The following is a 15689-nucleotide window of genomic DNA, read 5'->3' as shown; positions in this document are numbered from 1 at the left end:
CAGTGATGGTAATTCTTCCTATATTCCCATTCAGCTCTCCCATTTGAATTATGTAGAAGACAAATATTGAAGAAAAAGAGTAATTAGCATGAGCTTAACCAAGCAGTGTCTTCAACTGCTCCTGATGAACCAGATGTAGTTTCAATGGTTGAGCCAATGACCACTTCCCCAGACCCTGGCATGAAACTATCCGTGTTCTCCACATTGTGAGGCCCACAAGACAGAGTTTGCTTTCTGTTAGCAAGACCGGCAACACATCTTCACTCATTCACTTCAAGGGTGTATGAACTCTCCATCTCTCCATCATAATTTAGTTTGTAGAGCCCTTAATTATCTTTCTCTTCCAAAGAATATAACACTCATCCTAATACTGATGGTATGATGTTTACTGGACCGAGGAAACAAGAAGCAGCAACTGCTCTGGCTTGTTGGTAAAGTACTTTCTTACTTTTCTTATCCTGAGTAAGAAATAAACATGACTAAATTTCAAGGGTCTTCTGACTCAGTGAAATTTCTAGAGGGCCAATGAAGTGGGGATATATTGAGATAGCTCTTCTCAGATGAATGGTTATTGCTACATCTGTTGTCTCCTAGAGCAAGGAAAGAAGGATCAGATATACTAGGCCTTTTTAGATTTGGGAGGCAACATATTCCTTTTTTCAAGTTTGTTCCTATGATCCAGTTCCCAAGTGACCCAAAACACTGCTAGTTTTGAATGAAGCCTAGAACAACAGAAGGCTCTGCAATAGGTCCAAGCTATTGTCTAAGCCTCTCTATCACTTGATCCATATGTGTCAGGAGATCCAATGGTGTTTGAAGTCTCCGTGGCAAATAGGGATGCCGCTTGAAGCCTTTGACAGGTCCCCAAAGGTGAACTATAGCTCAAGCCTTAAGGATTTTTGAGTAAGACTCTTTCATTCTCTTCAAAGGGCTCTTCTTTTTAATATTGAGCTCTTGACTTGCTACTGGGCATTACTAGAAACTGAGCACTTGATCATTATCTACCAAATTACCATAAGACCTATGATACCTTTTATGAACTAGTGTTATATAATTAAAATATTAAAATGCTTGTTTTAAAGACACATATGCATTGAAAATAAAATAGAAACACAATCTGTGATGTTTATTCTTGAATTTACCATATTGTTTTTAGTTCATTTCTGATATGAAATTACCAATAGTGTCATGTTACTACAGGCTATATATTTGTTTGACATTGTTGGTAGATCAAGACTGATAGTAACAATTTCTCTTTGTTTTCTTTTACTGAAAGTTTCTACTTTCAATTCCAATCTTTAAAAAATTTCTTTTTAACATTTGCTTATGTGTGAAAGTGAAAGTCGCTCAGTCATGTCTGACTCTTTGGGACCCTATGGACCATACAGTCCATGGAATTCTCCAGGCCAGAATACTGGAGTGGGCAGCCATTCCCTTCTCTAGGGGATCTTCCCAACCCAGGGATCGAACTCAGGTCTCCTGATTTCAGGCAGATTCTTTACCAGCTAAGCCACAAGGGAAGCCCAAGAATACTGAAGTGGGTAGCCTGTCCCTTTTCCAGTGAATCTTCCTGACCCAGAAATTGAGCCGGCATCTTCTGTATTGTGGGTGGATTTTTTTTACCTGCTGAGCTGCCAGGGAAGCCCTAATGCATGAAATGTAATAAACAGTGCATACTGAAAGCTTATAATTAGACATATTTTGCATGTGTGTACACCAGTGAAACCACCATCTCAACCAAGATAAGGAACATGTTTATCATACATAGAAATTTTCTCATGCTCCCTCGTTTCACCATTCTCCACCACTCACAAACTATCATTTGCATTTAATTCCATTATGCCCATAGAACATAATCAGATTTTTTTGTTTGTTTGTTTGGTTTTAAGTTTTGTTTGTTTAGTTGTACAGTTTTTGGTCTTTTATGGTAAATTTTTTCCTTAAAAAAGTAAAGACACACATACCATTGTGTTGAGAACTGTAGACTTAAAAAATTAGGTCGTAAAAAAAAAAATTAGGTTGTGCATTTTTATCCTTACTCCCAGTATCTAACAGTGTGTGTGCCTTACTCCTTTGTAGTAATACTGAAGGTCATTCAAATTTTGATCTATAGTACTCAGCAGAAAGACTTTTATTTTAGTCCAAAGATATTAACTTCGTGAAGTAAATTTCCAGACATGAAAGTACTTAGAAAATTTTACCATATATGAGTATTCTAAAACAACAATTAAAATGTACATTTCAGTATAGAAAGAGAGAAACTTTTAACATCAATGAATAATATACAGTTTAAAGAACTTGTAAAGAATGTTGTGTAATTGATTAAAAAACCCTTAAAGTAGCAGATTGCAAATCTGTTGAAATTGATTCCATCTTTATATCATTTATACGTGAGCTGTAGCTTCTTTCTATGTGCTCTTTAATTGTCTAGGAGTGTAGACTGAACTTTTTAACACAGTGATGAAAAGATTTCCGTTGTTAGAAAGGACAAATTCTAATGTCAAAGTGTTATTCATATTTATTAAAGTTTCCTTGCCAAAGGCAATCATATAGCTAAACAAAGGGTCAGTCTAGGAAGGAATGACAAAAAAACATGGATACAAGAATATATGATTTATTGGGGGCCCTTACCATATAGATGAAATGTGCTTTTTTTAAATGACTCCATATTTTTCTGATATTTATGCACAATATTTATTAAAACCTTTCTCAACTTGAGCATTCATTTTCTTTCTTTTGTTTCTTTTTTTTTTTTGCTTAGAAAAATAGTGTTGCAATAAGCATTGACATTAGATATTATTGCTACTATAGGATTATAGGTACTTCTCATATTTATACCCTTACATAGTTTGGGTTTTTCTTTTTCCTATGAGGAAATCACTTAGTAATGATTCTGTAGTATCTGAGGGTGTTTTATTTATTTAATAGAGAATATAAATCTAGAGTATAGAAAGGCATTGAAAAAAAGGGAAAATGGCATAATTTCAATTATAGCACATCCTGAATATCACACTTTCTTGTTTATTTAGATATCTCTATTTACTAGTTTACAGTGAGGAGAAAACTGATTTTTAAAAGTAAAGCATTGCTAAGTAAATGAACACAATTGCCATAAACTTGAGGACATAACTCTACTAAAAGGAAATTACAGTATGAGCTTATTTAAAAGGTTAGGACAATACTGAACAATAAATTTCAATTAAGTCTGTGAACAAATTACATACATAAATGTGGCATGATTTCTGTGTTATTTCAAATGTCTCATAATCCTGATAATTAGGGAAGACATTTTCTCATTGCCTTTCTAACGTCTTTGTTCCACAGACTATATATGATAGGATTGAACAGTGGAGTCAAAATTGTGTAGAAAAGAGAGAGCAGTTTGTCTAGTCCTTCATGCTCATTTGATTTAGGGTTTAAGTAGGTGACAGTGGCTGATCTGTAGAATAAATGTACAACGGTGATGTGGGAAGAGCAAGTGGAGAAAACTTTGGTCCGTCCTGTGTTTGCTGGCAACTTTAGGATGGTGGAGCTAATTCTGATACAGAATCCAAGTATCAACAGAAAAGGAACAGTGACAAACAATATAACAAATACATGGACCACCATCTCATTAACAAAGATGTCTCCACAGTGGAGTCAGTTTTAATAATGGCGGAACATCACAGAAGAAATGACTGATTATGTTGGAGCCACAGAAAGGCAGAGAGAAAATCTGGCATGTCTGGCCTATCTGGACTGGAGCACCGCTGATCCAGGAGGCAGCCACCAGCCCGACGCAGACCTGGGGGCGCATGACCAGGGGATAGTGCAGAGGGCCACAGATGGCCACGCAGTGGTCATAGGCCATCACCGCCAGGAGGAAGCACTCAGTGGCTCCCAGCGCAAGGAAGAAGCACGTTTGTACAGCGCAAGTGCAAAAAGAAATGGTTCCTGTCTGGGTCCAAAGGTCCACGAGCATCCTGGGAAGAGTGACCGGTAGCAACAGATTTCTAGGAAAGAAAAATTGCCGAGGAAAAAATACATGGGTGTCTGAAGAGTGGTATCTACTCTGGTTATTAGAATTATGACGCCATTCCCCAACAGGATAATCATGTAGATGACTAAAGAAACCATTGAAATTGGGGAATATCAGTGAAACTCAGGAGGACAAATTTCATCATGATAGTGAGATTTGTTTCTGTAATTTTCAAATGATCTTCTCTCTCTAAATGTACATTTCTTGACTGCGTTTTCTTTTTTTACAATCGGACTAGGATATGGGCTTTGGTATTAATCAGTTCTCAGATATTTTCTGACACACTTGTGTTCTGTGATTTGGGGAGAGTTGATTTGAAATCAGGATCTATAAACTCATCTACATAAAGAATCTTAAATGATTTATAATGCTACATCTACATTCTAAAAAAATCTATATGTCTCACCATTTTAATTTAAATTATGGCATGAGAATGGAGAAAGCAGATAAACTACTTCTTACAGTCAAAACATCAACTATTAATTGTCTAACTTCCATGATTTTTTTTACCCCAATCAACCTAGTCTATAATATAATATCTGGTCTAAAACATCTAACACAATGTTCTATTGACTATTTATGTATCCTTTTTACTCTTAATATTATACCTAATAACTCATTCTATAAAGATATGGCATAAGGCTCTGCCCTAACTTACTACTTCATAAATGCTTCTGAATTAACTTAAAAGTGGAAATATTATTAGAAGTGGTTATTTTCTAAGAAGTGAGAAAGTCAATACTATAAGAATGTAAAAGTCAAAGCTTTTATATTCAAGATCATAAGGTTCCACCAATTAGAATTCCAAATTACTGAATTAAAATACATCTCATTGCTTAAAAACACAACTTTTGACATTTAACTGTTTTTAATTCTATTAATTTTGGACATTTAAATACTTTTTAACCAAAATTAAATGTTCCTAGGGAAAAGAAAGATATAAAAGATTCACAAATGTAGTCAGATATTTTGTCCAATTCCTTCCCTGCTTGTGGTCTGATTTGATTGAGTAACATAAACAATAATAAAAATCAACCAAAAAGGTTAAGCTAAATATTCTTTTTTCAGGAAATTATAATTTGAATGCAAAAAGTGCTTTGTATATTCCCCTATATAGGGAAGTGCTCAGATGTTCAGTCGTGTCCAACTCTTTTCCACCCTGTAGCCTTCCAGGCTCCTCTGTGCACGGGATTCTCCAGGCAAGAATACTGGAGTGGGTTGCCATACCCTCATCCAAAGAATCTTCCTGACCCAGGGATTAAACCCATGTCTCTAATGTCTCCTGCACTGGCAGGCAGATTCTTTACCACTAGTGCCACTCAGGAAGCTCTATAGAAGGAAATTCACTAATAAAAGGTGATTCTTTGTCATTAAAATTATTTTAGTTGTAATTGCAACATTTACTTTATTGACAGTTTAGCAAAATGTTTGATTAATTTGAATGCAATATAGCATTTTTGATTACAGTTTTCTTAATAGATTATTTCTAGAAATGAATAATATTAATGTTAGTATTATGTTAACAATAGAAAAATTAGAAACACATATCTCAAATGCTTCAAACACATTATTTAAATTTTTAATGCAGAAAGTAAGAAATCTAACTTAAATGAGGCTATCTTAAAGAAAAAATAGGTGCTCAACCCATATACACTCATGATTTTAGTTGTCTGGCATGTGTATTAGTCGTTCAGTCATGTCGGACTCTTTGTGACACCAGAGTGTAGCCTATCTACTCTGTGAAATTTTCCAGGGAAGAATACTGGAATGGATAGTCATTCCCTTTTCCAGGGGATCTTTCCAACCCAGGGATTGAATCTGGGTCTCCTGCATTGTAGACAGATTCTTTACTCTCTGAGCCACAAGGGAGAGCCCATTGTTGTTTGATATTATTTTTAAATCTTGATCCTGAAATTTAGAAACTATCTTGAATTAAAATAGAATATTAATACATAATAGTTTACATTTTTCAAATTTTTCTGGTTACTTTATTCCTGCTGATGATTTTTTTTATACATTTAAAAATGTTACATTGTTAAAGATCTATAAGATTTTCAAACAAGAACTTAACTTGCTTTTATAAAGTAAGGCTCTTTATAGAGGAAATCCTCACTTCTTCCTCAAGGGAATATTTCTTTTCCCTCTATACATCTAAATTGCTAGTTAAATGCTCCTGTTGGCAATTAAGTTCGTGTGTTTTTACAAACAATACTTCCACCGTAGACCAGACTTTCCTTCAGGTCTTCCACAGAATATAATTGCATGCCTCCTCCATTTCCTAGATGCAGTCAGTGGGCAAAGACATCCTAGAAGAAGGAACACCTTTAATGGTCCAACAGTACCTGCAGGAAAATGTCCAAATTCTTTATCAACTGGTTTCTTACCTGTGTTATTTTATTTTCTTTAATTTCTCTGAATAGTCTTTTTCCAAAAACCATGCATTGTTACCATCTGAACATGCTCTACTTATTTATTCTCGCACCTTTAAGCGAAACTAAGATTATTTTAATCAAAGTATGATTATCTCTCAGACTCCCTGGGAATCCCCGAATAAACACATAATAGCTCATTAATGAAATCTATAAACAAAGATTAAGAACAACTATATTATTTGAAGTTTTTTTCTTTTAATGTGGGTCATTTTTAAAGCCTTTATTAAATTTGTTTCAATATTGCTTTTGTTTCATGTATTTTTGGTTTTTTGACCAGGGATCGAAACTGTCCCCTGGACTTGAAGGTAAAGCCTTAACCACTGACTGTCAGGGAAGTCCCAAGAACAACCATTACTTATAACATTTTCTAAATTAAAAACCCCTCTTTCTTATTGAAATATTTAGTAATTTACATTTCTCAGTTTCAACCCACATCCATGTATTTTGTGAAGAGAAGCACTTCAAGCATGAATCTAATATTTACAGACTAATTTTTGCTATTCTTCCTGTAACAGAGTCATTTTCCAGGCCTGGGTTTCTGCTCTTAGGAGACTATTTCTTAGAATTTTGAGCCTCAGCGTTTTTCCTTAGTCAGGAGGTTGTACTCCCTTGCAATCATTTTACCACACTTCTATTAGGGGGAAGTTAGGTAAATTCAAATAGTGCCTAACACTGACCTCTACGGGCCGGATCCCACTTTGACTGCCAAAAATGTAGAATTAGACTCTTAAGTAAAAGAACAAAGACTGTGTTTCCTGACTCTAAATCTGCGCCCCTATGATCTCCACAGGTTTTGGGCAAACACTTACCACACAGCATGTGCCAGCAGGAACGTTATGACTGTGTTATACCCAGAATTTTGACCAGGAACCCTGTGACTGAAACCACGTTATTCCTAGGAAAAGGATCCCTAAATGCCCAGTGTGCACAGAGTGAGAATTTGAGGATCATGGCTAGGCTCTGACACGAGCTCCCTGTAGCCAGAAAAGAGAAGAAGTGTCTTCTATCCCGCCCCCCTCGCCCCGTGTACAAGCACACAGCCCTCATTGCTGGGAGGAATTCTTAGAAAAATCTCCTTCCTGAAGCTGGAAAATATTCTTATTACCAACAAAAGCTGTATTTGCTTATGGAAGTTTATGGATGAAGCAGGGATACAAGATAAACTACATATAGTACAAGCAAATGTCTGATTCATTTTCCCACCTTACTGCTGTTTTAAAAATGCTTTCCTATTTCAAAAGTGTTCTTTGAGAGCTGTCTTTGCTTCTGATTTTGACAGATTTGCTTTATACTCAGAACATACTCTAGGGGGCGCTAGTGCTAAAGACCCCACCTGCCACTGCAGGAGACGTGAGACACAGGTTCAATCCCTGGGTTGGGAAGATGCCCTGGAGGAGGTAATGGAAACCCACTCCAGTTTTCTTGCCTGGGAAATCTCGGACGTAGGAACCTGGAGAGCTATAATCCATAGGATCTCAAAGAATCTGACGTGACCAAAGCAATTAGCGCGTGTGCACATGCACACGCGTACACACACACACACACACACACACACACACACACACACACACCATGCTGAATATACTTGTATGATGACCTCTTTAATATCTAATATATGTACATTTTTCTTATACCTTGCTTCCCTGGTGGCTCAGACGGCAAAGCGTCTGCCTGCAATGCAGGACACCCGGGTTTGATCCCTGGGTCGGGTAGATCCCCTAGAGGAGGAAATGGCAACCCACTCCAGTACTCTTGCCTGGAAAATTCCATGGACTGAGGAGCCTGGTGGGCTACAGTCCTTGAGATCTCAAAGAGTCGGACACGACTGAGCGACTTCACTTTCTTTCTTCTTTATACCTTATCTCATTTTTTTCTTCTCTCCATGTTTACACATTCAAAAACATTTATTAATGATCTATTATATAGAAATTATCTCACTCGTTCATTTCTTTTACTTTCAATCACTTTTAGTCTGTTTATTCAAAATGCAGTTCAATGTGGCAGATTATATTTAATATCTTGTTCTGACTTTTTATTTTTTTATTTTTTATTTATTTTTATTAGTTGAAGACTAATTAATTTACAGTATTGTAGTGGTTTTTTGCCATACATTGACATGAATCAGTCATGGATTTACATGTATTCCCCATCCTGAACCCCTCTCCCACCTCCCTCCCCATCCCATCCCTCTGGGTCATCCCAGTGCACCAGCCCCGAGCACTTGTCTCATGCATCCAGCCTGGACTGGCAATCTGTTTCACACTTGATAATATACATGTTTTGATGCTGTTCTCTCAGATCATCCCACCCTCGCCTTCTCCCACAGAGTTCAAAAGTCTGTTCTATACATCTGTGTCTCTTTTTCTGTTTTGCATATAGGGTTATCGCTACCATCTTTCTAAATTCCATATATATATGCGTTGTTAGTATACTGTATTGGTGTTTATCTTTCTGGCTTACTTCACTCTGTATAATGGGCTCCAGTTTCATCCATCTCATTAGAACTGATTCAAATGTATTATTTTTAATGGCTGAGTAATATTCCATTGTGTATATGTACCATGACTTTCTTATCCATTCGTCTGCTGATGGGCATCTAGGTTGCTTCCTTGTCCTGGCTATTATAAACAGTGCTGTGGTGAACATTGGGGTACACGTGTCTCTTTCAGATCTGGTTTCCTCGGTGTGTATGCCCAGGAGTGGGATTGCTGGGTCAGGGCTTACAATTTTAAATGCACAAATTGCCAATGTTTGCCTACAGTTAAAATTGTTCCACTTTGATCTTTGTTTATAACTTTCCGAATTGCACTTCATATCTCACATCAAGCACTTCACACCTGACATTTCACAAATGCATTAATCTTGTAACAGTATACTGCCAGTTCCTCAGATTGCATTCTCTGTGTTATTGATGCCATATATTATACTTGTAACTATATTATAATCCCAGCTTACCCTGTCAATATTTTAACTTTAAGTAGTCATTTGTCTAACAGATCAGGACCCCTATTGCACCTCGCTGAAATCCTCTGTCTAGCTCCTCTGTGAAGTACCCAGATAATAGTATTTCATGTACATTCCCTGGGTTTTTCAGATGCTAAAGAGGTCAAGTGTTAGTTGTTCAGTCATGTCCTACTCTTTGGGACTGTAGCCCACTAGGCTCCTCTGTCCATGGGATTTCCCAGGCAAGAACACTGGAGTGAGTTTCCATTCCCTTCTCCAGGAGATCTTCCCGACCCAGGGATCAAACCCAGATCTCTTGCTTTACAGGCAGATTCTTTACCATCTGAGCCACCAGGGAAGTCCTCAAATGCTAATAACCACTACCAAGTGGAAGAAATGAACTGCTTGATTTCCAGACCTAATGGCACCTAATGATTGATAATGTTAGCTGCTCTGCTAACATTATCAATGCTCTGAATCAATGAAATACATAATTTGATCACGTACACTGGGACCCTCTCCCTCATCTGACCTTTAAAAATACTTAGTTAAAATGCTTGCCAGAGTTCCAAATGTTTTTGGAGTATGAGGCACCTGTTCTTGCATGGCTCTGAAGTCAAGCTTTCTCTGCTCCAAAGTGGGATGTGTCAGCTGTGTTTGGGTTCACTATGCATCAGGGACACAATCTTGCATTCTGTAACAGTCTCAGTATGGTGTGATAGATTTTATTCTTATTCATTCTAAAGGGGCTCACTATAGTACATATATTCACCATTTCCAACAAATTTGAAAATTATTCTGTCACTATAATTATTTCTTTACATTTGGCCTTCAGTTATTCATATTTTAGGCAATTTTAGACAGTGCCTGTTCTTGAGGCTGTGATATTTTTTTACATCATTTTAAAAATACTCTTTATGGGTTTTATTTCTTTTTCCAGAATTTGAATTCAAGTTCACTGGTATTTCTTTGCACATGTCCAAATTGCTGTAAATCTAATCCCATTAATTTTTCATTTTACTTACTTTTCACTTATATTTCATTCCCTTTCTTTTTACCTTTCACTCTAGAATTTCAGTGCATTTTTTACAGGCTTTATGTATTTGTTGAAACTCTGTGTGTGAAAGTGAAAGTCACACAGTTGTGTCTGACTCTTTTTTACTTCATGGACTGTAGAATGCCAGGCTCCTCTGTTCATGGAATTCTCCAGACCAGAATATTGGAGAGGGCAGCTGTCCCTTTGCCAGGGAATCTTCCCAAGACAGGGATCAAACCCAGGTCTCCCTCATTGCAAGATGATTCTTTACCATCTGAACCACCAGGGAAACCCTGAAACTCTGTATTTAACTCAAATTTTGTTTAGCTATTTTTTATTTCAAGTCCTTGGCTATCCTATTAAGAGATTATGGGAGGCATTACTAAATTCATCACTTGAGACATCTTGCAGTCATTTCAGTCATTTTCAACTGATTCTAAGTTTTTTTTTCTGGATAGTGGGTTAGTCTTCCTGAGCTTTTCATATTCTAGGTAATTTAAATAGCCTATGGTGCATGGGATGAAAACCAAGAGCCCTAGCCACAAGCCCACCAGGGGCTAGAATTAAAGTGGCTCTGACTCTTGTCTCTAACTGAAAGCAAGAATGTTTCAAGAAGAGATAAACTGTAAAAACAGGTAAAAATTTTACCATTAGAGATATAGCTCAATGCATGGGAGATCACACAGGAAAACTGTTTATCCAACTCAGAAGCAGGGCAGAGATACACCCCCAGAAAGAAAGGGTATGGGCATCGTTTCCAATGAGGAGGAGTGCAGTACATCAGAAACTAGGCAGAGATACACACCCTGAGAGGAAGGGGTTTGTCCTGAGTGGGGAGGAGCGCACTAAGGAGGTGACATAAATCACACATATAGGACCGTCCTTCTGGGGTTTTGTTTACCTTTGGTCGGTTGTCTTGCTTCTTCCTTCAACCTGACTGGTCCATGGAGCCGCCTCAAGAGGAGTGCACAGTTTTTTTCTAAGATGGATCCCACCACAGAGGCCTATGGGTGCATGTTCACACTTATTACAGGGTGCGGCCCCTCCCTTTTCAACCCCCAAGAATTTTCTGCACATGCGCAGACAGGCAAGTCTTCCTTGTCCTCAGGAATGGGCACCTACCTGTCTCTTGATTCTGGCAGGGCTCAGATTTTACCACTGGCTTTGTCCTTGGGGTATTGGGGTGAGAACAAAGGCTCAATTCTACCCACTTGACAACACCAGGTGTCTGGCCCAGAGGCCCACTGTCGCCCACCTCACAAATATACCCAGATGCTGACTGTTCTGGTTGGGAGGCGACTCCTATGACTCTGAGCTACGTTTTGTCTCTAGTATCTCCATTCTTTTTGCAACCACATGGCCGTCATTTTCTTAGAAGCCCCCTGTAACCTTCTCTGGCATATGCATATCCCATTGTTCTCCCAGAGACTCTCAGGAAAATTTAATACAGGTCTATTGGTCAGTCCCCAGCCTCAGCCACCAACACACCTCCCTTATGTTTTGTGCCTTGGGACAGATCTTAGGATCTTTTGTTGAGTTCTGCTCTCTGCCCCCTCAGTTCAGTGATACATCTGTGCTATTCTTTCAGTTCTATTTACCCTTACTTTGATCAGGAAATTATCTCCAGGCATAAAACCAGCATGGTCATGAGATTAACATTGTGAATTTCCTTCCATGATGGACAGACTCTTACGGTGACTTCTGTGGTCCCTACCTCCTGATAGCCTTACTTTTGGTCAATACCTTCCAACTGAGTGTAGTTGGTCATGTCCTTGCTACTAATCTAGGCAGGGAAGTACAATAGGATGCCTATGATTATGTAAATAAGAATCCATCACAGAAGCCTGTGGCATCCATCTTGGTAGTAAGTTCTATTGCCCATGCTGCCTTAAAGAAGCAAACTATCATATTAGTTGTTGCTTATCTTGAGCATAGGAACAGAGAGCCTGTAGCCAGTATCTAGCCAGAAGTGATGCCTTCAGTCTAACAACTGCAAACAATTGAATTATGCCAACAAAACTGGGTCTTTCTCTAGTTAATCCTCAGCTGAGTCTACAACCCTAGATAATACCCTGATTGCAATCTTGTGAGACCCTACACAGAAGAATACGCAACTCTATGATAAGACTCCTGGCCTACAGAACTTGGGAATAATTACTGTGTGTCTGTGTATATGTATATGTGTATGTGTGTTTGTTTAAACTAAAATTTTGATACTGTGTTATGCAACAATGTACATTGCAAGGTATCACAACCTTTTAACTCTGAAGTCTAATTCCTGAGTACAGTAATATGTAATATTTTTCTCTTTTATCTTGATGGTTGGGTAATAGGACCCTCAAAATTAAAACTGATGAGTAATTCTGTTCTTTGTTTTGTGTGTTTCCCCTCTGTGTTCTCTTTAATTGCTGAGAATTAAAATTTGCATTCTTTGTTAATGTGCATTCTTTGTTGCTGATTCATGTGCATGGCATTCTCACTGTTTCTGTTAGGGGAAACACACTGACTAAAACTGCCAACCCTGTCTAGAAATCTTAGTACAAATTTGCATGAATTATTTTACTATGGGAAGTCCTGGTAAGGAACTAACAAGACACCATCCACTGGAAGAATCTGGGAAAGGTCAAAAGGAGACTCCACATATCCTACCCCCTCCCAGAAGCCTTCTCGTTGACATCCACCTTGGCTGACCAATGTGTGCACCACCAGAAAGGACCCTGAGTCTTAATGATCAACTAAAGATGATTTGGAAACTAATTCCATCAACACAAAGCCCCAGCCTGTGAGCCGCATGGCAAAGCAGTCCTCCTGGGCTCCCTCACCACCCTGGCCTCTGCCTGGGCCTCCCTTCCTGATAAAGTCTCTTGCTTTGTCAGTGACCGTGTCTCCTCTGACAATTCATTTCTGAGTGTTAGATGAGAGCTCCCTTTTGGGCTCTGAAAGGGGTTCCCCTTCCTGCAGCCTTTCTGATCCTACCTCCTGACTTGACCACAAAAACCCAAGGCCATGGTCAGCAAAGCAAGAATTATCAAAGGAGGAATATTTTGACCAGGACCAGGGGACCAAAGTAAATAGCTGAAGAAAATGTCATGGAAACAACTAGCCTCGAGAAATCAATCAACCATATGTGACAATTATTGTTCAAAGTCATTGACTCTTTGCTACCCAGTGGACTGCAGCACATCAGGCTTTCCTGTCCTTCACTGATTCCTTGAGTCTACTCAGCTCATGTCCATTGAATCGGTGATGCCATCCAGCCTCTCATCCTCTGTCATCCCTTCTTTTCCTGCCCTCAATCTTTCTCAGCATCAAGGTCTTTTCCAATGAGTCGGCTCTTCACATCAGGCTGAGTATTGGAGCTTCAGCTTCAGCATCAGTCCTTCCAGTGAATATTCAGGGTCAGTTGCTTTCCAAATAAAGTAATTTTCCTTGCCTCAACATTTTGTCTCTCAGATTCATTCAGTGGCTTGTTCTGTGGAAAGCAGAGCGAACTTGGACTCAGTAACAAGAGGTCATCTCCTAGAATTCTGCTCCTCCCTATTTTGACTGCAAAACCACAAAAAGATACCAAAAAACAATGGAAGTCACCAGTGGGAAATACCAAAGCCAGCTGCCCCTGAATGACTGTTTACAGTGAAGCTTCCCCCTGAATTAGGATGTGTATGTGTTTGTCACTCAGTAGCATCCAACTCTTTGCAAATACTCTGCTTTAGAACACTCATATCTTAGAAATGCAGGAGTTTCCTTTCTTTATCAGAGTTTAACCAAGTTAGCACAGATGCACTACCTTTTTTTCCCTGCTCTCCCTCTGCATAAATTATCTAAGAACATTCCTCACACTCATCTCCCACATTCCACATAGCCATTGCACTAACATGTGAATGCACTCACCTGGCCACAGGTGACTAAGTCCACAGTGCTTGTTATACAAAGATGGTTCAACCAAACTATTTACTGCAGCTATTGAAATAAGAACCAAGAGAAAGTGTTTATCCCTCTTTGTCTGTAGTGTATTTTTTTTTTTTTTTAGACTGAGAATTGTTTTCCATATCTTCCTCAGTATTGACTGGAGAAAATTTAGTTAGACATCAGGGAGATAGAGGATAATCAAACAGATGTGTAAAAAAGTATGTATGCATTTTTCATCTTTCTGTTTTCCTTTACCCGTGAGTTAATGACTGACACACACAAAGCAACCATGACTAATAAATGATATTTTTTACATCTTATTTGTTTTATAACAAAGGCAAACATGATAATATAATTTCAGGAGATTTAATGCTTTGAGCCCAATTCACAAATTCAGTTTTTGACATAGCAATGTGTCCACAGAAGGGCTAGTATCACAAAGTTTAAAGAGAATGGTAACATAAGTACACATTAATTTCCCATCTAAGGCAGTAAATTATACCTCAGTTTAGCAAAAAATGACCATATTTCTGTTTTTTGGTGCTGCACTTTCCATTTGACATACATGCCATATAGTTTCAATAGACCTATTTGTTTTAAAACTATTTCTATAAGGCTACAGATTGGTAAGAGAGCTATCTAATTGCAATAAGTTGTATATTTGCAACCTACTCCAGTATTCTTGCCTGAAGAATCCCTTGGAGGAGGCTGATGGGCTACAGTGTGTGGGGTGGCAAAGGATTGGACACAACTAAGCAACTAACACTGCCACTACTACTACTTATTTGCAAAAAATTATGTGCGCATTAATCTATACAGCTTACACATTGTCACATAAATTCAGCTACTTTATAATGGAATTTTTATTCTTCTACACTTAGCCATTTGTATTTTACCTTCTTGACTTTATACTATTTATTATCTTTGAAACGTGATTATCTGAGTATGTGTGCATGTGTCTTTGTGTTTATGTACTAATATCTGGAAGAGAGTAAGTGAGAGGATAGGAAATTTTTGAGAAGAAAACAAAGACTAGAAGAAAAACTATCATAAATTTGTGCATTCAAATCAGACAGCAGTTTTTAAAATAGCACTCTTTCACACCAATTCATACTTTTTCTCTAACAGATATGTGTGTTTTTCCAGGGATAAAGGAAATGATAGTTAGTATGTTTACTTTTGCAATTAAAATGATATTCCTGAATTTAGACTTAAGCAACTCTGCAGGAAATAATTCCATAAATAAAACTAGAATCTATTTTAAAGTTTAAAAAGTTTGATACATGTTGTTTATAACACTATCACAAATTATAAATTGTGAAAAAAACATGCATCAGGAAAAAATAAATTG

General features: G+C 37.9%; 1 pseudogene; it reads right to left on the bottom strand.

Moving 5' to 3' along the window:
• Positions 1 to 3276: 3276 nt before the first annotated feature.
• LOC136148733 (olfactory receptor 10AG1-like) lies at positions 3277 to 6456 on the bottom strand (annotated as a pseudogene).
• Positions 6457 to 15689: the final 9233 nt, after the last annotated feature.

The sequence above is a fragment of the Muntiacus reevesi genome, chromosome 17 (genome assembly GCF_963930625.1).
Source record: "Muntiacus reevesi chromosome 17, mMunRee1.1, whole genome shotgun sequence".
NCBI lineage: Eukaryota > Metazoa > Chordata > Mammalia > Artiodactyla > Cervidae > Muntiacus > Muntiacus reevesi.
The sequence above is the reverse complement of the archived record's forward strand: the minus strand, read 5'-3'. Positions and strand labels throughout refer to the sequence as shown.